This window comes from Schistocerca nitens, chromosome 6, assembly GCF_023898315.1.
Source record: "Schistocerca nitens isolate TAMUIC-IGC-003100 chromosome 6, iqSchNite1.1, whole genome shotgun sequence".
NCBI classification, from domain to species: domain Eukaryota; kingdom Metazoa; phylum Arthropoda; class Insecta; order Orthoptera; family Acrididae; genus Schistocerca; species Schistocerca nitens.
The window spans coordinates 708,694,968-708,719,520 of NC_064619.1; positions in this window are offsets into that span (position 1 = coordinate 708,694,968).

The following is a 24,553-nucleotide window of genomic DNA, read 5'->3' on the forward strand; positions in this document are numbered from 1 at the left end:
CACTGGCTCCGCCACCAGGACAAGGATTGGTACCGACATGGCATACACGCCCTTGTTTCGCGCTGGAAGAAGGCCATAGAACGATATGGAGATTAGTGAAAAAATAGGGTTTGTAGATGAAACACGATTCTTTTATGTGTGTAAGAGTTATTATGTTCAATAAGGAATTGTTGAAGGGAAAAACCTGCGGTGCATTACTTTCTAGGCAACCCTCGTTTGTACACTGAGATGATAATAGTTATGGGATACCGATATGCACATACAGATGGCGAGAGTATCGCTTACACAAGGTATAAAAGAGCTTCCATTGACGAAGCTGTTATTTCTACTCAGGTGGTTCATCTGAAAACTTATCCGACGTGGTTATGGCTGCACTACGGGAATTAACCGACTTTGGACGCGGAATGGTAGTTGCAGCTAGACGCATGGGACATTCCATTTTAGATACCGTTAGGGAATTCAGTATTTCGAGATTCGCAGTGTCAAGAGTGTGCCGAGAATGCGAAATTTCAGCCATTACCTCTCACCACGGAAAACACAGTGTTCGGCGGCCTTCACTCAACGACCGAGAGCAGCAGCGTTGGCGCAGAGTTGTCAGCGCAAACAGACAAGCAACACTGCACGAAGTAACCCCTGAAATCGGTGTGGGTTGTACGACGAGCGTATTCGTTAGGATAGTGCGGAAAAATTTGGCGATGTTGGGCTGTGGCACCAGACGACAGACGCGAGTGCCTTTGCTAACAGCAATTCTCCTGTAGAGTCTCTCCTGGGCTCGTAACCATATTGTTTGAAGCCTAGGCGACTACAAAACTGTTGCCTGGTCAGATGAGTCCCGATTTCAGTTGGTAAGAGTTGATGGTATGATTCGAATGTGACGCAGACCTCACGAAGTCATGGACCCAACCTGTCAACAGGGCACTAGGCACCTCGATGGTGGCTGCATAATGGTGTGGACTGTGTTTCCATGGAATAAACCGATCATTGACTGAAAATACTTATGTTCGTCTATTTGGAGACGACCTGAGGCCTTTCACGGACTTCATGTCTCCAAACAACGATAGAATTTTTATGGATGCTGATGCGCTATGTCAGCAGACCACAATTTTTCGTAATTAGTTTGAAGAACTTTCTGGCCGGCTCTAGCGAATAATCTGGCCGGCCGGCCGCTGTGGGCATGCGTTTCTAGGCGCTTTATTCCGAAACCGCGCTGCTGCTACGGTGGCAGGTTCGAATCCTGCCTCGGGCATGGATGGGTGTGATGTCCTTAGGTTAGTTAGGTTTAACTAGTTCTAAGTTCTAGGGGACTGATGACCTCAGATGTTAAGTCCCATAGTGCTCAGAGCCATTTGAACCATTTTTTTGGCCAGCTAGATCGCCCGACATGAATTCCATCGAAATTTTATGGAAGTAATCGAGAGGTAAGTTCGTGCACAAAATCTGCACCGGCAACACTTTTGCAGTTATGGAAGGCTATATAGATGCAATATGGCTGTTGTGTACATAGTTCCGCGTAGTCAGCGCGTACACAACTTTCCCACTAGAGCGCGCCCCGCTAAGCACAACAGCGCAGGCGCAGCGCTCGTCCGTCTCCGCACTACGAGATGGCGCTGTCTTAGAGACGGACCAAATTCTGCTTTCGGAGATCCGCGTATTAATATGTAACGCCGCCAATGAGATTGCTGCTAATGTAGAACCTTTTCTCCTCGCGGATCACACTCGCGCAGTGATACCTGAACGCACGAGGTATTATAACGAGTGTACAGACCTCCGATTAGTCAGTCTGCTTTATTCTGATTTAGTCAGTCTGCGCCTAATAAGATTATCATATTCCTGTACATAGCCATGAAGATAAATGAATAGACACTTTGTCAAGTATCAGAGATGTGCGAGAATAAGATTAACGTACCAAGACCAAAGGAACTTCAGATTGTCAATTGTAAATAGCATCCAGAACCAAGTTAAGTTTTTTTATGCTTGTTATTATTTTAATAAATGTGTGTGAAAATTAATCAAGTTCTGTTTAAACTTGGTCACCGTCAATCTGCTACTCTAAGCGTGCAAGTGGCATCGTCTGACCTAACGGCAGAAGATAAACACGCCACGATAAGACCACGAGACATATTGCTGACACTCGCCTACTTTGTTAGAGCGACAAGTCAAATAATCTGATGGTGTGTGTACTGAAGGTCTTACAGTACGCTCACCACAATGGCTCAGTATGCCTGTAGGGAAGTTCCAACGACTTGCTGAGTCCACGCCACGTCGAGTTGCTGCACTACGACGGCCAAACGGAGGCCACGCACGATATTAGGAGGTATCCCATAATTTCCGTCAGCTCAGTGTTAGCTGGATATTTTTCAAACAGTGGTTGTCAGTAATCGGTATGTTATTATGCCACAGAGGCTCATAGCACAACTAATGTGATCTTTGGCTGCTAGTAGGATTGTCGTTGTTGTAGCATTCTAAGAGAAGCTAGTGAGTCAGTCAGATGTTGGTCACGCTACTGACGTGTTTGTAAATTGCTTGCCGAACAGAGATGGAGATACAACGATGCTGAATTTTTGAAATGTGATTTGAAAGAGATTAAACTGAGAAGTGAATATTTCCAGGTATTTTTGTTGCTGCATTGCTGGCCTGCATATACTTTAAGATGTGTTTGGAAAACGGAAAGTTTTAGTAGGATTTTTCGTTAATGCTTCAGATTAGTTACTTTCATTGTTCAGATGTGGTTAAGAAAAATTGTTCACATGGCTTGCGCTCAGAAGTTATAGATATTACCACTTCTTTACCCGTCTAGTACTTAATTTGATGACATGGTCATTTTTTCAAAAAGGAGTAGTTTTTGTAAGGGTGGTTGTAACTGTCGAAGAATGGCTTTCAATATTCACAATACAGTTTTTTTTAAAAAGTTAGTCTTCTTTCACTCATTAGCAAGTTTAAATATCCCCCATCGTCCCCTCACGTAAGTTTGGATGTTCAGTTGCGTGTCACCGCTTTGCACTCTGTCGAACACCGATGCTAAAGTCAAAGCCTAATGTCTTTGGAATAGTTGCACGTCCATGCATCGGACTGCGCAAGGTTTTCTCTTATTTAGCTGATTTGCTGTTGGTGCACCGATGTTCGTCGGTTGTCTTGGATCGTAGTCATTGTCGACTGATTGTCGCATCCGAGGTTTCATTTTTTTCCTTGTATTCATTGTCGACTGATTGTCGCATCCGAGGTTTCATTTTTTTTCTTGTATTTCCTTTGTTTCATCGCGCTTCATGTTTGGAGATAACCTTTAATGGCTTAGCAGACTAACGCTGGGACGAAGCCTGTGATCACATAGATTACATATATTACAAGGTGAAGTCAAGGATGAGTTTCCTTAGGACATCAAAGGAACTTAGAACCACTGCTGAAAATGCTAGGTTATAACTATGGAGGGTTACGAACTACTTTCCCCCTTGTTGTAAAAGAGTTGTTGAAGCTTTACCTTCAGGCCATGACGGGGAATGGACGACTTGGAAATCCTTGAATAGACTGATATCCGGAGTTGGAAGATCAAAAGTTAACTTGGCAAGATGGGGATACACTGATCCAAACGATATTCGGTGTGACTGCGGAGAAGAACAGACAGTCCGGCACATGCTTCGGTGTCGACTATGCCCAGTCTCCTGTAGAGAAGATGATCTTCAACGAGCAACAGAAAATGCACTGGAAGTCGCCAAGTTTCGGTCAAAAGTAATTTAATAATATCTGCGTAAAATGTACATGTACGTGTATGTTTCTGACACGAGAATAATGATAATAATGTGTAGGATGTTGCTGGATCTGGCGAAGGTTGCATCTCTGACGTTTCTCAGAATCCACTTTTCGGCGTTTTTGCTGAACAAGTGAAACTACTGTTGAACTACCAGAGTAATGCAACACACTTATTTTCTGAAAGCGGATTGGTTTTATTCAGGATTCCAGTACACCGTATCATTCCCCATTCTACTGGCTACAAAATCGTAATTTTCAACAGTCTCCATTCAATGCGACGGCGTTACGCCACCTTACACGGAAGGCCTTCATGCCCGTATGGAACCACTTCACTGCTCGATGTCGGAGCCAACGTCTTGCTACACCAATAACCTCCAGATCATCCGTGTACTCCGTCCCAAGGCGTGCATTCTTCATTGAGCCAAACAACGGATGGGAGTCGGAAGGGGAGAAATACGGCTGTGGCTGGGCGAGGAACAGTTGTCCAATAAAGTTTTGTGAGCAGATACGTGGGAGGCCTTGCTTTGTCTTGGGGAAGGAGAAGTTCGTATGCATTTTTGTGGCGACGAACATATTGAAATCGTTCATCCGATTTCCTGAGGGTAACCAATATCCTTCAGATTTGACCATTGCTCCTTGATGGAGGGCATTAAACACAATAGCTTATTCAGAGTCCCAGAAGATCGTTGCCATAACAATACCGGCTGAGGGTGCGCCTCTGAACTTTTTCTTCGGAGGAGAGGTGGCGTGGCCCCACTCCATGGACTGTAGTTTTCTTCCCGCTTCTAAATGATTAACAAACGTTTCATCGTCTGTGTCGATGTTCGACAAAAATTTCCACTATCACAATCGTAATTCACAAGCAATTCGCACAGATGATCCTTCGTTGCTCCTTATGATCTTTTGTTAGGTGGCGAGGAACGCAGAGGGCACACACCTTTAAGTGACCCAACTGGTGAACGAGTGAGTCAGCACTACCAACAGAGACTTCCAATTGTGTAGCTAGGTGTCGGATTGTGATCCGTGGATCATCTCGAATGAGAGTGTCCACACGTTCCAACACTCGTCACAGCTGTGTGCGGCCGGGCGGCGCGCGGGATACCGGACAGGTTTGGGCGACTTTGTTGCGATGATGACAGACGCCTCGCCCAATGACTCGCTGTGCTTTTGTTCACTGTCAGGTCTACATAGTCATTCTTCAGGTGTCTAAGAATATCTGCAAATCTCTCGTTTTCCGCCAAAAGAAACTCAATGGCAGTTCTCTTCATGGAACGCATCTCCATTGCAAACACCAGTCCGACAGCGTATCCAACTGACACTTGTCAGAACGTCTTACAATCAGTAGCTGACCTTAACGAGGGCTTCTATCCTGTTCAGTCTCGCCTCTCAAATACATTTGTGTTTGATATGAAGTCACACTACTTGCCGATTATAATGAATCGCTTCTGCTGTTGAAGCGTTCTAATGTCTGAACGTCACAACGATATAGCGTCCAGGATTCGAAGCCACAGAGCGGTTTAGAAACAACTACTGCTCGATATACCTTTAGTCTCGTGCACAGTGTCATATCTTTATTCAGGAAGACCCGGTGTGTGAGACGTCTAAAAATAACATGGGCAGTAAGTATTCTGTTCTCTATGTTGTTTTCCGATGAACACTTAGGCAAAATACATTTCCTAGACAGAGGAAGAGATCTACGAGGGGCGTTCAGTAAGTAACGAAACACACTTTTTTGCGACAGATTTCGATTGAGAAACTGCGGAATTTCTTGTGGGACATCGTGGAATTTTCCCACTTCAGCCCTTATACACTATTGGCAATTAAAATTGCTACACCAAGAAGAAATGCAGATGATAAACCGGTATTCATTGAACAAATATATTATACTAGAACTGACATGTAATTTTATTATCACGGACTTTGGGTTCATAGATCCTGAGAAATCAGTACCCAGAACAACCACCTCTGGCCGTAATAAAGGCCTTGATACGCCTGGGCAATGAGTCAAACAGAGCTTGGATGGCGTGTACAGGTACAGCTGCCCATGCAGCTTCAACACGATACCACATTTCTTCAAGAGTAGTGACTGGCGTATTGTGACGAGCCAGTTGCTCCGCCACCATTGACCAGACGTTTTCAATTGGTGAGAGATCTGGAGAATGTGCTGGCCAGGGCAGCACTCGAACATTTTCTGTTTGCAGAAATGCCCGTACAGGACCTGCAACATGCGGTCGTGCATTATCCTGCTGAAATGTAGGGTTTCACAGGGATCGAATGAAGGGTAGAGCTACGGGTCGTAAGACATCAGAAATGTAACATCCACTGTTCAAAGTGCCGTCAATGCGAACAAGAGGTGACCGAGACGTGTAACCAATGGCGGCCCATACCATCACGCCGGGTGATTACGCCAGTATGGCGATGGCGAATACACGCTTCCAATGTGCGTTCACCGCGATGTCGCCAAACACGGATGCGACCATCATGATACTGTAAACAGAACCTCTATTCATCCGAAAAAAATGACGTTTTGCCATTAGTGCACCCAGGTTCGTCGTTGAGTGCACCATCGCAGGCGCTCCTGTCTTTGATGCAGCGTCAAGGGTAACCGCAGCCACGGTCTCCGAGCTGATAGTTCATGCTGCTGCAAACGTCGTCGAACTGTTCGTGCAGATGATTGTTGTCTTGCAAACATCCCCATCTGTTGACTCAGGGATCGAGACGTGGCTGCACGATCCGTTACAGCAATGCGGATAAGATGCCTATCATCTCGACTGCTAGTGATACGAGGCCGTTGGGATCCAGCACGGCGTTCCGTGTTACCCTCCTGGACAGTCATTGGATCTCGACCAACGCGTGCAGCAGTGTCGCGATACGATAAACCGCATTCGCGATGGGCTACAATCCGACGTTTATCAAAGTCGGAAACGTGATGGTACGCATTTTTCCTCCTTACATGAGGGATCACAACGATGTTTCACCAGGCAACGCCGGTCAACTGCTGTTTGTGTATGAGAAATCGGTTGGAAACTTTCCTCATGTCAGCATGTTGTAGGTGTCGCCACCGGCGCCAAGCTTGTGTAAATGCTCTGAAAAGCTAATCATTTGCACATCACAGCGTCTTCATCCTGTCGGTTAAATTTCGCGTCTGTAGAGCGTCATCTTCGTGGTGTCGTAATTTTAATGGCCGGTAGTGTAGTTTCATGAAGTTCCGATCGGCGGCGGTGCTATAAGTAGGCGTTAAAATTGGGTCTGTAACAGAGGTGCCTTCCAAGCAGAGAACTATCTTCGACTTTATTTCGGCGATAAACCATAGCTTCATGGATATTCAGTGTCGATTGCAGAATGTCTATGGAGACCTTCCAGTGAAAAAAATCAGGTCGAGTCGTTGAGCGAGATCTGTGTCAACATCGCAACAAGGCCGTGCAAACCTGACCGACGTCTCGCGCGCCGGCTGGCCACACACGGCTGTGACTCCTGCAACGCTGGAACGTGCGGACACTCTCACCCGAGACTATCGACGGATCACAGTCACCTCGCTACACATCTCAACGTGTCTGTTGGCATTGCTGCCACAGCCCTCCTCTAGTTGGGGCACTCACAGGTGCGTGCCAGCAGTGTTCCTCGCCGCGTTAAGACCTAAAGAGCCGCGATGGATCATCTTAGCAAATCGCTTGCTCTTTACGAGGCTGATCGTGGCTTTTTTTTTTTTTTTTTTTTTTTTTTTTTTTTTTTTTTTTTTTGTCAAACGTCGTCATAGGGGATGAAACATGGGTCCATCATTTCGAATCAGAAACAAGACCGCAATCAGTGGAGTGGCGCTACACCACCTCTCCTCCGAAGAAAAAGTTCAACGCCGCACATTCCGCCGGTAAAATCATGGCAAAGATGTTCTGGGACTCTGAATGACTTATTCTACACTCCTGGAAATGGAAAAAAGAACACATTGACACCGGTGTGTCAGACCCACCATACTTGCTCCGGACACTGCGAGAGGGCTGTACAAGCAATGATCACACGCACGGCACAGCGGACACACCAGGAACCGCGGTGTTGGCCGTCGAATGGCGCTAGCTGCGCAGCATTTGTGCACCGCCGCCGTCAGTTTCAGCCAGTTTGCCGTGGCATACGGAGCTCCATCGCAGTCTTTAACACTGGTAGCATGCCGCGACAGCGTGGACGTGAACCGTATGTGCAGTTGACGGACTTTGAGCGAGGGCGTATAGTGGGCATGCGGGAGGCCGGGTGGACGTACCGCCGAATTGCTCAACACGTGGGGCGTGAGGTCTCCACAGTACATCGATGTTGTCGCCAGTGGTCGGCGGAAGGTGCACGTGCCCGTCGACCTGGGACCGGACCGCAGCGACGCACGGATGCACGCCAAGACCGTAGGATCCTACGCAGTGCCGTAGGGGACCGCACTGCCACTTCCCAGCAAATTAGGGACACTGTTGCTCCTGGGGTATCGGCGAAGACCATTCGCAACCGTCTCCATGAAGCTGGGCTACGGTCCCGCACACCGTTAGGCCGTCTTCCGCTCACGCCCCAACATCGTGCAGCCCGCCTCCAGTGGTGTCGCGACAGGCGTGAATGGAGGGACGAATGGAGACGTGTCGTCTTCAGCGATGAGAGTCGCTTCTGCCTTGGTGCCAATGATGATCGTATGCGTGTTTGACGCCGTGCAGGTGAGCGCCACAATCAGGACTGCATACGACCGAGGCACGCAGGGCCAACACCCGGCATCATGGTGTGGGGAGCGATCTCCTACACTGGCCGTACACCACTTGTGATCGTCGAGGGGACACTGAATAGTGCACGGTACATCCAAACCGTCATCGAACCCATCGTTCTACCATTCCTAAACCGGCAAGGGAACTTGCTGTTCCAACAGGACAATGCACGTCCGCATGTATCCCGTGCCACCCAACGTGCTCTAGAACGTGTAAGTCAACTCTACCCTGGCCAGCACGATCTCCGGATCTGTCCCCCATTGAGCATGTTTGGGACTGGATGAAGCGTCGTCTCACGCGGTCTGCACGTCCAGCACGAACGCTGGTCCAACTGAGGCGCCAGGTGGAAATGGCATGGCAAGCCGTTCCACAGGACTACATCCAGCATCTCTACGATCGTCTCCATGGGAGATTAGCAGCCTGCATTGCTGCGAAAGGTGGATATACACTGTACTAGTGCCGACATTGTGCATGCTCTGTTGCCTGTGTCTATGTGCCTGTGGTTCTGTCAGTGTGATCATGTGATGTATCTGACCCCAGGAATGTGTCAATAAAGTTTCCCCTTCCTGGGACAATGAATTCACGGTGTTCTTATTTCAATTTCTAGGAGTGTATTTGATTATGTCCATCATGGTGCAAGGGTCAACTGTGAAATGTATTGTGCTAGCCTCGGAAAATTGAGAAAACAATTTCAGCGTCTCTGTCGCCACGAAAAAGAAAACGAACTTCTCCTTCTCCAAAACACTAAGCTTCACATACGGCTGCGCGCCCGAGAGGAGCTCACGAAACTTCATTGGTCGGTTCTTCCTCATCCACCCTTCATCCAGTATTTCACATCTTCCGACTTCCATTCGTTGGCCCAGGGATTCTACGGTCGCAGATTCGAATCCTGCCTCGGGCATAGATGTGTGTGATGTCCTTAGGTTAGTTAGGTTTAAGTAGTTATAAGTTCTAGGGGACTGATGCTCTCAGAAGTTAAGTCCCATAGTGGTCAGAGCCATTTGAACCATTTGAACGGGGATTTCGTTGAAACATAGGGTTTTATAGCCAGAAGAGTGGGTAATAATGTGGTGTGTTGGAACCGTGAATAAAACCAAACTGAGTTCAGAAAAAAATGTGTTTTAGTCTTTATTAAACGCCCCTCGTACTTGATCCAAATGGGTGCTGCAAACAAAAATATTGAAATCCCGAAAGGCAGCTCTAGGAGCTGGCTTGCAAGTACCCTTGTTTCTGGGATTTTCATGGTCAGGCCAAACCGTTAATATGTACTACTGAAACAACTGGCAGATAGCTGCCGCTCCACGTGTCTCGAATACGATGCGAGGCGTCAAAGATTAACCTCGTCTTGGATAAGAAGCAAATATTTGACGTTTGAGTTTCGGGTAGCAGTTTAATACTGCACGAACCGAATATCTGAGAGATAAAATTTCCAAGTGCTGCTTAGGTCATTGCACTGGCTAGTAAGGAAGCTATCCTGTGGTTTTTATTCAGCTGCACGAGTTTTGTTTTAATAGAGAATCGATAACTGGTCCGAAGACGCTCCAGTAGCTCGGTAAATTTCTGTCGTTCCAGAACCCGGATCCTCCGCAAGATAATTTAATTTTCCAGGAACTAGCGCCGAACACCGAGAGGCATTTCCGCTGCCTGCAGGAGCAGATCGCTGGCCGGTGATGAAGTCATCGCTCCGATAAAGAGTCTTCATCAGCGGTAATTGATTCTGTTTAATTTATCGAGCGCTAAGTTGATGGCGCTGTGATACAAGATCGCACCGTAATTTAGCTGAGGTCGCTACGGAGTGAGCGCTGTGCAGGGATATGCGACCACCGGGTGTGGTACAACTCACGGAGAACTTTTACATCGCTGGTTGTAGCTCCGGGCATACCACGTCAGGCACGAGTCGTACAGGAGTTGCACAGTGGAGGTTACTGTCAATTTAATGTTTGGAGCAAAACAATGCAGACGATTTCCGAAGTGATATTGCGGTTTTGTTGGTGTGGTCGAGAAATACTTCAACTGGTATAGGGTATGATAGCTGTCTTGCAGACATGTGGGCGTTGAGTATCGCCATATACAGTATGGAGGCTGTATAGTTTGACAGTGATTGTAGATCACTTTCTTACTAGGGGAGGCCACGACGGATTTACTTCAAGCATTGAACACCTTTAGTAGTCCATTAGGACAACATAATGCGGAAGCAGTAAGACTTACTACTTAGGCGATTTCGAGGAACCCCAAGAGAAGATTTTCACGTCATTGATATTACCGATTCACTGCTGATCCTGAGCACGAGGGTTCGAGCCCCGGAAGCGATGTACAGAGTGTCCCACTCAAACCTCCCTTATTTCAAGGACCCAGGAGATAAAAACCAAAGTAGATACGACACTGAAAAATGCACCACATTGTAGAGCATCTCAAAGAATTTATATTCCAACGTCAGAAGTGCCAAGTATCGTCGCCAGAGTGCAGCATGGTCGCATGAAGTGAAAATGGCGACTCCACAGCAGCGTTCGCAAGCAGTAGTGTGGTTTGCAGAAACAAAATTGCCGATTACTGCGCCAAGAAATTATCGTCGTGTGTATGAATGTGATCCACCTGATGTGAAAACAATTAACAATGGTATTGCAAGTTTCACATCTACATTCTACATCTACATTCATACTCCGCAAGCCACCCAACGGTGTTTGGCGGAGGGCACTTTACGTGCCACTGTCATTACCTCCCTTTCCTGTTCCAGTCGCGTATGGTTCGCGGGAAGAACGACTGTCTGAAAGCCTCCGTGCGCGCTCTAATCTCTCTAATTTTACATTCGTGATCTCCTCGGGAGGTATAAGTAGGGGGAAGCAATATACTCGATACCTCATCCAGAAACGCAACCTCTCGAAACCTGGCGAGCAAGCTACACCGCGATGCAGAGCGCCTCTCTTGCAGAGTCTGCCACTTGAGCTTATTAAACATCTCCGTAACGCTATCACGGTTACCAAATAACCCTGCGACGAAACGCGCCGCTCTTCGTTGGATCTTCTCTATCTCCTCCGTCAACCCGATCTGGTACGGATCCCACACTGATGAGCAATACTCAAGTATAGGTCGAACGAGTGTTTTGTAAGCCACCTCCTTTGTTGCTGGACTACATTTTCTAAGCACTCTCCCAATGAATCTCAACCTGGTACCCGCCTTACCAACAATTAATTTTATATGATCATTCCACTTCAAATCGTTCCGCACGCATACTCCCAGATATTTTACAGAAGTAACTGCTACCAGTGTTTGTTCCGCTATCATATAATCATACAATAAAGGATCCTTCTTTCGATGTATTCGCAATACATTACATTTGTCTATGTTAAGGGACAGTGGCCACTCCCTGCACCAAGTGCCTATCCGCTGCAGATCTTCCTGCATTTCGCTACAATTTTCTAATGCTGCAACTTCTCTGTATACTACAGCATCATCCGCGAAAAGCCGCATGGAACTTCCGACACTATCTACTAGGTCATTTATATATATTGTGAAAAGCAATGGTCCCATAACACTCCCCTGTGGCACGCCAGAGGTTACCTTAACGTCTGTAGACGTCTCTCCATTGATAACAACATGCTGTGTTCTGTTTGCTAAAAAATCTTCAATCCAGCCACACAGCTGCTCTGATATTCCGTAGGCTCTTACTTTGTTTATCAGGCGACAGTGCGGAACTGTATCAAACGCCTTCCGGAAGTCAAGAAAAATAGCATCTACCTGGGAGCCTGTATCTAATATTTTCTGGGTCTCATGAACAAATAACGCAATAGGCAATAGGAAGTGTTCTGAAACATTCTGGCGGTGCACGTTACAGAGTTTCAGAAGAGGCAGTGGAGGGTATCAGACAAACGTTTCTCAGAAGCCCGCGTAAGTCAATTCGTCAAGCATCTAGGCAATTTGATGTACCTCGATCAACATTTCACCGTGCAGTTCCCCTGCGTCTTCGTATGAGTGCTTGCAAAGTGCAAATTCTGCAACATCTGACGCCGAACGACATACCACGCTGACAACAATTTTTGCGGATGTGCTGCAGAGTATTTAAAAGGATGACAGCTTCCTGGAAATATGTTTATTCTCAGATGAGGCAACCTTTCATCTTTCAGGAAGGGTTACTAGGCGTAATTTTAGGATTTAGGGTTCGCAAAATCCGCACTTAGACATTGACCATGTTCGTGACAGCGCTAAACTAAACGTCTGGTGCGGGCTAATGCACGACAGGATTGTTGGACCGTTCTTCTTTGCAGAACAAACAGTGAATGGGTCAGTGTATCTGGACACTGAAAATTCAGTGAAAGTTCATGCAAATATACGTATCCTTTCATCATGTTACCTCTCAAATGTAACATGTTAAATAATATGAGTAGTGTTGGAAAAATGTAAATTAAAGGGAAAAAACATAAGCGGGACTAGATTCAGCGATCCAACGATCCCGGAGCTGGAACACTACCACACGACCGGCGACATCTCGCGCTCGAGATCGCAAGGCACCGATACATCACTGACGCATAAAACTTCTCTTGCGATTTTCACGAAATCGCTCAAGTAATACGCATTTCTACTTACGCATTATGTTCTTCTAATGGAGTACTAAAATTTGCAGAGTTTGAAAGAAACCTGTGATCCGAACGTCGTGGAGTCTCCTTCAAAGATTCAATATTAGTGATATACAAGATCTATCATAAGTAATAACGAAAACTGATTTTAGTGAGCAGCGCGGAGTGGCCGCCCGGTTTGAGGAGCCATGTCACGGATTGCACGTCCCCTCCTGCCGGAGGTGGAGTTCTCCCTCGGGCATGGACGTGTGTTTTGTTCTTAGCATAAGTAAGTCTGAGTAGTGTGTAAGTCTAGGGACCGAAGACCTCAGCAGTTTGGGCCCTTAGGAATTCACACACACATTTCGACTCGAGTGAAGATATCGACAACAGAAGCTAAAACATTCCAGTAAAGATGAGCCAACAAATGGCTTGCGAACGTGTGGTTACGAGCAATCACTTCTTTTACCGTGGATCATTCTAATTGGAATGTCAACTTTTCTGTTACATTCTATCCCACCTGGGCTTTGATTTCACCAGTGGCCCATGACTAGGATATGTGGTAAACGTACGATGGCGCTACTCATGCAAGACGATATGTAATCGGTTGCATGTTCCGTGACGGCCAGGTCAAGCAGGACTTATACCTCAGTCCTCAAGATCGTTTAGCGTCAATCCTCTAAATCTCAGAAAAAAAAAAACTGCACAGCACTTCCCTTGATACGCTTGAGGAACTGGAGCAACGAATTGTACAGTCATGTCAAAGTATACGTTAAGGTCTGCGGGTATTGGAAAGAATTCGTAACTCACTGCACAGACGAGTGCAGTATTGCAGTGACACGCAAGGACGACACGTGGAATACCTCCTTTAAGCCTTCCACGCTTAAAATTTATTTTTCGTTTATTTCAGAAAAAAAAAGATCAGAAACTTTCTTCCTTCGTGATAAATAAAGCAGTTTCACTATCGAAAAACTTTTCAGTTGACCTATTTTAGAAATCGTAAAGTGGGACAAATATGTCTCCTGAACGTAACAGGTTCCATATGTTCATGTGACCCAAGGACCTTCAAAGTCAAGCTGTTGGTTTTGGAATGATTTTCTCAAGGTGGCAGTTATCGAAAAAAGTACAATAAACCGGTACCAAAAGACATTTATACTCGTGACAATAGAAAACATGAAATATCGTACTCCAGTTTTCAACATAACATTTGAAGATGGCTTTGACATACCTAACACCAATATTTTCTACATTCTATGACATTTTCTGGGTAACGTACGTCCCACTACATACAAATTTCGTACAGAATTACTAAGGTAGGTAGTAATGGTTCAAAACAACGCCTGTGACACATAAGAGAACACAATTAGTTAATTCAGACATTCGTACAGTTGATTGATCTGATTTTCGTGAAACGGACATACTACTCGTATAAACACGCGCTGCCCCATTTCATCGCTCACCGCATGCTCTGCAATACTTTTCTCCGAGTTCTCAAAGCATATCACCACATCCTAGCACGAGACAGACGTGAGATATAGACGTCCCAACGCTCAAACCTACTTATTACTTTAGTGGAATGTATTTATTCCCTCAGCCACGAAAGGGTTAAGAAGTATGAGTGCACTGAAACAGTAATGGGTGATGTGAGGAAGTAGTATTGCTTTTCGTTTTAAAAAAGATACCATGAGTGCAATTTGAGGCAAATTAGATGTAGATGTAGTCGAAAAGTTGTCATTTAAGATTAAACTGTACTAGTTCGGACCACATACGATACTGCAGTCAGTAGCAGCTTGTAACTACATATTTGCAGTAACCTTGCAAGAGGCTTACTTGCACACCCCATGTTGACCGGAAGTTTTCTTCTTCGTACGCCTTTGTCAGTGCGTTACTGATTGTGATACACCCCGTATGTAATATACTATATCAGGTCAATGACAGCTCGTTGGAAGAGTCACTGCGATATTGTCCGTGGTCCATATTATTATTCCTCATCCGAATGTATCCTCAACCCATTGATACCTGCAGTGTAGAAACCTGGTATTTCAAGAGCGCGACCCCTTGTATCAGTAAAGATTTTGGACATTATTGACTGCAGCTATGAAGGGGCGTGCGATCAGAAAGCTGCTCCCGACGAACGGGGTACAGATATCCTCATTAGGTTTGCGTGTTTTTTACTCAGGGTGAGCATGATTTCTTCCCTTGAATATATTTAGAATTTTACTTCTAAGGAACTAAGATAACAGCTGTGCGGCATGTAGTTTAACTCGTAAAGCTTTTTCTGCATAACCTTCCCCATTTCTATGCGTTTTTGTTAAAGACGCTTAACGCATGAAATTCGTGAATACATTTGTAAACTTTACGTTGCATTTCAGAGAAATTAGTACCATGGATAATGCTTCAACAAGACAGTGCACCACCGCCTGGGGGTTACCTTTTTTCCTATTCTTCGATGAAACGTTTCCGGTAAGAAAAAAAATGGTTCAAATGGTTCTGAGCACTATGGGACTCAACTTCTCAGGCCATTAGTCCCCTAGAACTTAGAACTACTTAAACCTAACTAACCTAAGGACATCACACACATCCATGCCCGAGGCAGGATTCGAACCTGCGACCGTAGCGGTCTCGCGGTTCCAGACTGCAGCGCCTAGAACCGCACGGCCACTTCGTCCGGCTTTCCGGTAAGATCGATAGATAGAAATCATCTAATTTCATGGCTACAACGTTCGCCAGAAACAACCCCTCTTTACTTTTTTTATGTTACATTGGGGTTCAAGTTTTAAGTTCACCGGATCCTGATTCGCTAAGTCTTATGGCAAGGCGGTAACGGAAGAGACGTTCGCAAAAACTATATTGTTAAGCTTAAGAGTCTTGGAAATCAGAGAGAGGAGCCAAGATAGGAAATAAAACACATCGTAGAGAAAGTGTTAGCGTTTAGGTTACTAGCCTAATGAACGAAGACCAAAAATGGGCGAATAGGAAAAAAAATTATTGTAGTCGCAACTTTTTGTACAGTAGTAGGGAGAATGTCATAACGTATTAAAAATCCTCACCTATGGCGTGTGAGCGCTGGAGAGGAAGGGGGCGTTTAAAGGTCACTTTCTTGTGTTTTTCTTGAATAACCTGAAAACCGCGGCTTCTAGCGCAGATGTTTCCTAGTACAATATTGCACTACATGAGATTCGCTACAAGATAAGTCGTATTCATTTTTTTCCGTAGAACTAATGCCGGCCTCTGTGGCCAAGCGGTTCTAGGCGCTTTAGTCCGGAACTGCGCTGGTGCTACGGTCGCAGGTTCGAATCCTGCCTCGGGCATGGATGTGTGTGATGACCTCAGGTTAGTTAGGCTTAAGTAGTTCTAAGTCTAGGGGACTGATGACCTCAGATGTTAAGTCCCATACTGCTTAGAGCCATTTGAACCATTTTGTAGAACTAATAGTTCCCGCGTTGCAGGGGATGGAAAAATCGCAAATTATTAAAAACAGGGTTTTAATGGTATAAAATTACTGTTTATTGTCAAATGAAATGAGTTGAGACCAAATATTAAATGACTCTACCATATTTCACTAGAATTGTACTGAGGGATAAATTGTTTTCCGCGGTAGTGACAGGAGGGGTGGGACGGAGTGCGGCTGGAGTGTAAAAGTCGCAACAGTGAGGTCACTTACTTCCCTGAGAGGTGCGTCTGCAAAACGAAGAGCGAGCGAGTGAGTCCCCACTCTCTCTACACCACCACATCGCAGAAACAACTAGAGGCGGTTTCACAATCATACCGCAGCACATCGTATAAAACAGTAGTGGCCCAGTGTGCGGTCACACCTGAAGAGTGTTTGTTCTCCACAAAATGCATTAACACTAAATGGGACACAGGTATTAGTTACTAATAAAATTACACATACAAAGTGAATCAACGTACCCACCGCACGCCGCTTTGCACTGCTAACAGGGAGATTGATTGTTTGTCATCCCGTACGACTGTTCCGGCTTTCTTCTGTGAAATGGCAGTTCTCCCTACACAAGAATTGATCGCTCATCAGTTTACAACACGGAATAATCGACTACACACTCTCCATCATTTCCTGTCCAATTGTCTTACGTGAGTAGACAAAATAACTTCATCGTGCTCATGTGTAAATAGTGGAGTGACTTTCAGTTTATTAAGTCAGTACTTATTTATCGTAATTACAAAGAACTAAGCAGCTCCAGAAATGGAAGCGATTTGTGACTTCTTTCAGTAACACAATTAATGGTGAAAGAAGTGCAGTAAATTTCCTACATTCATTAATTCACCACCAAGTGTCTACGATACAGTGTACACAGCCTTGCAATGCGATGCTGTCGATAGTCAGCAGCAAGGCGCCGTATTCTGTTTTGTTACTTTCGACGAACCGTTGTACATAAAGGCTCGAGAAACCAATATGGCATTATTTCCGTGAGATTGGATGGACTTCATACATTCAAACCCTACATGGGTGTCATTGGTCACACAATAGCAGGGTGTGCGCAGAAAGAAGTGTTTAGTTTATGATGAAAATTCAGTTGACAAGATGGCAACTGGAGGCGCTTACAGCAAGGGTGTTCGAGCAAACTTACTTGTTATAGTTGTTTTAGCTCCGATCATTTTGGAAGACGCCAGCGTCCCAGAAGAAGACAAGAGGCTTGTTATCAGCATTTTGAGCACTATAGAAGATACTACTGTACAAAAACTCGAAGGGGATGCTTCTTCGGCGTCAATTTTAAATAAATTCAGGAGTGAGCTAGCTCGTATCAAGGAGAATGGACAAACTGCTGCTTTACCGGTGCAGTATTTTAAGATAGTTTCATTGATGGAGAACTTCATAGATTCTGAGCGTCGTGTGATTCGAATGACAGTTAGGCCTGCGTTCAAAAAATGATACCATTTTTACATGTAAATGGTCATTTTCAACATGCAACACATTCCCATCTTTACGTGGAGGACATGAAAGCATTAAAAACTAGACATCCACATGTGTTCATGGTTATTTCACCATAAATCGAACTACTTCCCCTCGGGCAAGGGTTCCGTCAGACATGACCAAAGATAAAATTGTAATGCGCTCCATTAAAAGCTCATGTAGTCTGACACGAAAAAGAGGCATAACCGATCCCGCTCTAGCAAGGAGGGTTAGAGATTCCCCTGGAGCAACTGACATGTGCTCGCCATTAGAGGAGTTTAGTGGAATGATTTTCTTTTCAAGTAGGGAGCAGCATGTTGATTTAGGTGTATCACGAAAAAATAGGGATTCACAAGACTGGGCGAAGATTTATGAGTGGTTCAATGAGCATCCTCGTTTTCCGAATCTGAGTTCACTTATGTCTCTGTCCACAGGAATAATCGGAAACTCTAAAATAAAGAATGACCAAGCCTAGAAACTTTCTGACAATTTTCCAAAGAACGGTTATTACAAAAAAAAAACTGACAAAGATGTTGCAAAGCTTATGGAATACGAATTATCTTCATTCCCTATGGCTCTCATTCCAGTTGGCTCGTTGTAACGAAAGGGGAATGAAGAAAGTGAAGGAGTCTTCTCTCTACGGTGCTTTTCCTGAGTACAGTTACGCAACTCATGACCTAACAACGAGTGCCAGTGTAATAGGTGGAGGCTTTCTCCTTTACCGCGTGAAATACAGTACGGACACCAAATTTTCCGTACTTTGAAACCCATAAATAGCCCATGCACTCAAACGCTATGATCAAAACTGTACTTTGGTTTTTTTCTGATTATGGTGATATCAGCAGTATAAAACGAGAAATACGAAAGAGAAGGGCCCTCGCAAAAACTTCAGGTGACATCAGTTTAAATGAAAGAATGACTATCACTGTTCAGTAGGAGCATTTTCTCGGAAACTAGAAGTACAAAACAGGCTCATCGAACTTCTAAAAGACAAAAAGACAGCGAGGGAAATAAAAACAGTAGTTGCTACAGGCGATGCTGATGATACTATAGTGAAATGAGCATTAGACGAAGCTACCCTTGTAACACCTCCGTTTATTTATCCCGACCTGGTCTGATCGAATAGCAGCCCAATAATTATTATTAATGTGACCGTGTACCTAATGGGGCTGGCAATCGGAATTGACTGCTACGGAAGTTGTTACTTTCAGTTCGTCCTTCTCAATACTGTAATAATGAAATGTCTGGTAACAAGAAAAACACCAACACAGTTTCACTAATTACGAACCTATATTCGCCTCAAAAACATAAAAAGGAGGAGACAGCCACTGCCTTGGTCATACATATCTAATAACGGCTAATCTCAGCAAAGGCTTCTTCATTTTCCATTATCATCACACTGCAATCCAACACTGCAATCCAAGGTGATGCCGGCGCGGTAGACGCGAAACCAAAATATCGGCACTCGAAATGTCACTGACCACTTCCGTAACGATAATTCTTCACCTTCCCGGTATTATTTCTAGTACAAAGGGGTCTAACCACGGCGATGGCGACTCCCTTCTCCGTTAAAGCCTTGCATTTCAACAACAGGCCTCCACACACCTCTACCCGCAACATGGCACTACTCAACTCCACACACGCTCTCGCAACACGACACAATTGATTGTTCGCCCTATCGACCTGTGCCGAGTGCAAATTTATAGTAAGGGCCTACAGACCCCTTACATCCCCGCCCTCGAAAACTTCTTTGGAGCCTCTGGCGTAAAAGAATCTGCAAAGAAATTAAATATTATTACATCTGAACAAAACACACAGTGTAAATAATTAATGAAATTACAATTCACCAAATAATCCCTCGACTCCGGTAGTGGGCTGCCTCCACTATAATTTTCTACAAAAGATTATCACATCTCACAAACATGGCATTGTCCAAATCACAATTTTTTTATCAAGCAGCAATAATCCTCTATAGTCCATATTGAATGTCACACACAACATACAATCAAAAATTATTACGTGAACACACGACATATGAGTTATTATATTACAAATTAGTTGTTACAGGTTTTACACCCATTCTCAGGTAATCGTCGATACGAAATATGAAGTTCTAGTTACAATACATCAGAAAATACAATGCAAATAAACATTCCCCTTTTTCAAATGTCCGTTTAACAACTAAATTTTCTAAACATGTCTTAGTAGGTTTATTCTGGTCCTTGTAGCTCTCACTCCTGACCGGACCTCATCTGGAGTGTCATTCAGTTTTCCGGTCTCTCCGCCTCTTCTATATACACTGTGTCATTCATTCGTCTATCCCTTCCTCTCTCATGATCTCTTGGTTCTTCACTCCTTCTCCAATCATTTCTCCATTGCCGTTCACCACCATGGTTCCTATACCTATGGCCACCACCTCTTCCTCTATAATCAGACGAATTATAAAATGATTCCTTTGGTCACTACTTCCCTCTCGGATTTGATCATTAGCTTGATTGTGTTCCTGTGATCGAACAGATTCCAACTGTTCCAGTATCTCCATCAAGACCTCCCTATCTTTAATTAGACTCCCGGATACAGTTTCTTGCATTCTCCAGCTCAACTTCTTTTTATCGCTGATATCATTATGTCATCACTCAGGGGTTGTTCCAAGGTCTCGTTCAATTCCCACAAATGTTCGGCAAACTCTCTCAACGTTCCTCTCCATGTACGTATTAAGTGACTTGCGGCGTAATAGGTCCTCAAGTGCTGCACACTGATGACTTTTGGACCAGTATTTCTTCAAGAATTCCCCTTCAAACTGATCATAACTAGTAGTCCCTTCCTTCTTCCTGACTCCCCAAGTGAAGGCCTCACCTTCCATCCTATCTATTGCAAATTGAATCTTGTCTGCGTCTTTGAAATGTGCTGGGAAAACTCCTTTTAACCATTCCATAAACATCATTGGGTGCAACCCTCCTTTCGGTTTAAACTTCTGCCCTGTATTATTCTGGACGTACCGATTATAACTGCTCATCAAGGTAACGACTCTACCTTCCCCAACGGTTAAAGTGGCATTGCTAATTCGTTTATCAATTTCTTCTGTCTTGCTCTCCAATTGTTGCACTCCCTGTTGTAATTGCCTGACCTCCATTGCAACCCTCTTGTTATCCTCTTCTCGTTGCACAGCTATAGCATTTCTCAGATTGACAGCCAGTTGGTTTTGCCTATCTCCTATCCCCTTAACCACATCATTGCATTGTTTCTGCATCTGCATCACCTCAGCGATTCGATGATTGCAATTTGTTTCCACTTCGGTGATCCTTTCTCCCAATTCGGCTTTAGTCTCTTCAATATCGTCTTCTATCTTTTTTGTTAACTTTCCTTCCATCTTCTCCACGTCTCCCTGGACCTGGTCTGTGCTCTTCTGTAGCTTACTCTCTCTCTCGTTGATGTCCATCTTCAGTCGTTCTTGTAACTCCTGCATTTCCTTCTTCAGATTATATTCTATCTTCATTTGTGATGTTTTGATCTCTTGTGCTGGAGTTTCCTTAAATGATTTTTCGAAGCTTTCTTTGGTTTCTTGTAAATCTTCCTTAAATGATTCTCTAGTTTCTTGTAAACCTTTCTCTAATGATTTGCGGAATATTTCTTGCCTTTCTCTAGTTTCTTCTAATTTCTCTTTTGTTGCCTTGGTCTCCTTTAGCAAGTCTGCTAACATCGACCGTATATCCTCACCCTCTGAAACTGGCTTATCTCCCATCGTTTGTCCCGGTGTCTCGGGATAACTAGTTGAATGTGCTAATGGGCTATCTAATGACAATCCATAATCACTGATTCCTGAATCATCTCTGTCTTCCTGTCCTATCCCTTTCCTTTCAGCTACTGCCTCACAAACCTGCTTATCTTCAGTAGACATGTTTGGTTTATTTTTAATGCATGGGTAAGTAATATAAAATAACCTCTAGTAACCCAAAACACACCTAATTACCGCTAAACTAATCAAACAGTAACTGTAGTATCTTCAGTTAATCCCAAAATTGATACAATACGTATGAGTACTAAACATAACGACTCTCAAAACCTAATAATTTCAAATATCAATTTTCACATACACAGTTTATGTAAAATGTTTTAAATAAGACAAATCACACCATTCATTAAATCTATAAATGTAAAAGCCCCAAAAACAATGAGCATATCTGTATAACCACCATTTAGACAGCGCAGCATGCATCAATAAGTATGCTATATTTCAGAGTATGTTTCGCAAACTTTTCGGAAATTACTGTAATTGGGCACTTCTCCTAAGGTGAAACACAGTTTAAAACTGTTTATTTATCGTGAAGACAGTATACTGCAATTTAATGTTATGCTAACAAGTTGTCTTCACTCACCAACTGACGTTACCACGAGTCGCGATGTTTTGACGTTTGAAGTGGGCGTGGCGCTGTACTGCCGCCGGAGCCGCGTGAAGTCAAGCTGAAGATCTGTGGCGAGTCGTCGTAGTTCTCAGTCGGCCGCTCCGTGGCGCTGCAGGCGGGCGTAGTTTGTAGTTCGGCCGCTAGATGCCGGGTTGGCGCTCGGTGTCTCGAAGTCGCGCTGATCACTGTCAGTATAGTGCGTCTGCACCTGACCTACTCCTTGCACAGGTAGTTGGGATGACGTGTGAAATCACGTCGCGGATTGAAGCTCTTCTGCGCAGCTGCTGCACGGGTCTGCGTGACGTCATTCAACAATTGCGTCGCCACATAAATTGTCGCCTGCATAACAGTTTATGGGTCCACATGAATTTGCTCGATTTTCATTATTCAAAAAGCAATTTCGATCATAACATTACTACTAAACACTTCTTTAAAAGCTTCCGTGATGGATTCTTGGCTCGTTTTGTTGTGGTAACGTTCACACGTGTCTTTCTTTGGTGTTCACTTTTCACAGCTTTCCGCGCGGATTTACGCGTTTGCACATTATAACACAGTTTATCACATATTACTCTCATCTAATATCGCGGAAGAACAGTTTACTCACAATCGTAAGATGCTATTACTTCGTATTGTTCAAGATGTATTGTTTCTTGCCGCGATTTTAAAGTTTATACTCTGTCTTCATCCGAAATTGAAAAATATTTTCTCGCATTAAGCAAGATAAAATTACCTATTGTTCTTTCTATTCGTCCGAAGATTGCACTGGTCCTTTCACAGTAAGCCAAGGTGTAACACCTCCGTTTATTTATCCCGACCTGGTCTGATCGAATAGCAGCCCAATAATTATTATTAATGTGACCGTGTACCTAATGGGGCTGGCAATCGGAATTGACTGCTACGGAAGTTGGTACTTTCCAGTTCGTCCTTCTCAATATTGTAATAATGAAATGTCTGGTAACAAGAAAAACACCAACACAGTTTCACTAATTACGAACCTATATTCGCCTCAAAAACACAAAAAGGAGGAGACAGCCACTGCCTTCGTCATACATATCTAATTACGGCTAATCTCAGCACAGGCTTCTTCATTTTCCATTATCATCACACTGCAATCCAACACTGCAATCCAAGGTGATGCCGGCGCGGTAGACGCGAAACCAAAATATCGGCACTCGAAATGTCACTGACCACTTCCGTAATGATACTTCTTCACTTTCCTGGTATTATTTCTAGTACAAAGGGGTCTAACCACAGCGATGGCGACTCCCTTCTCCGTTAAAGCCTTGCATTACAACAACTGGCCTCCACACACTTCTACCCGCAACATGGCACTACTCAACTCCACACTCGCTCTCGCAACACGACACAATCGATTGTTCGCCCTATCGACCTGTGCCGAGTGCAAATTTATAGTAAGGGCCTACAGACCCCTTACACCCTGCATCTCATTGTCGTCATAGTATTATTGTGGAGGATGTTGACTTGATTGTTTTACTCATAGTTTTTTCACGAACAGGAACTAAAATATACTTCACGAAGGCTCGTACGGGCTAGGTTGAATCCAAATTGTTTTCAAGGGACAAACTCCGACAACTTTCTTTTGCCGAAACCATCCTCCTCCTCCATGCTTTTAGCGGGTGTGACACGACATCCGCCATTTACAATAAAAGTAAAGGAGGAATGTTAAGCTGTTTAGTAATAGTATAGGCAAATGAAGCCAATATCAGACATCTTCACTAACACCAGCAGACAACGTCGCACAGGCTGATGAGAAAATGCTTCAGGAAATTTATCAAACACCTCAATTTCAGCAAGATTTAAATAAACCCCAGCACGCTGCGTTCTTAAAAGCATCAACAAAGAAAGATCTTTCCTTCTCCCAACGTTTGGGTGCCAGTACTGCCTGGCACAGGTGGTGTCCATAAAACTTTGGCAAACTGTGCTGTCCAAATATCTCCATGTTCTCATTTCTCCGCCATTCGTCAGTTTGAGTGCTTGGTAGTAAATGCGAGGAAAATTGATGAAATTCATTACACAATGAAGGCTTTCACGAGCGGGCATTTTAGCTGCTGCTGAGTCCTCCGGACTGTATGCCCGTGCTTCACGAACCTCTTCCTTTCCTGACGTTTCGGTCAGAGCAGCGCTGGACATCATCAGAGGCGCTCCTAGTTTCACTGAATCTTCCCGGTAAGACGCTGTGGATCCTGGAGTATCTCT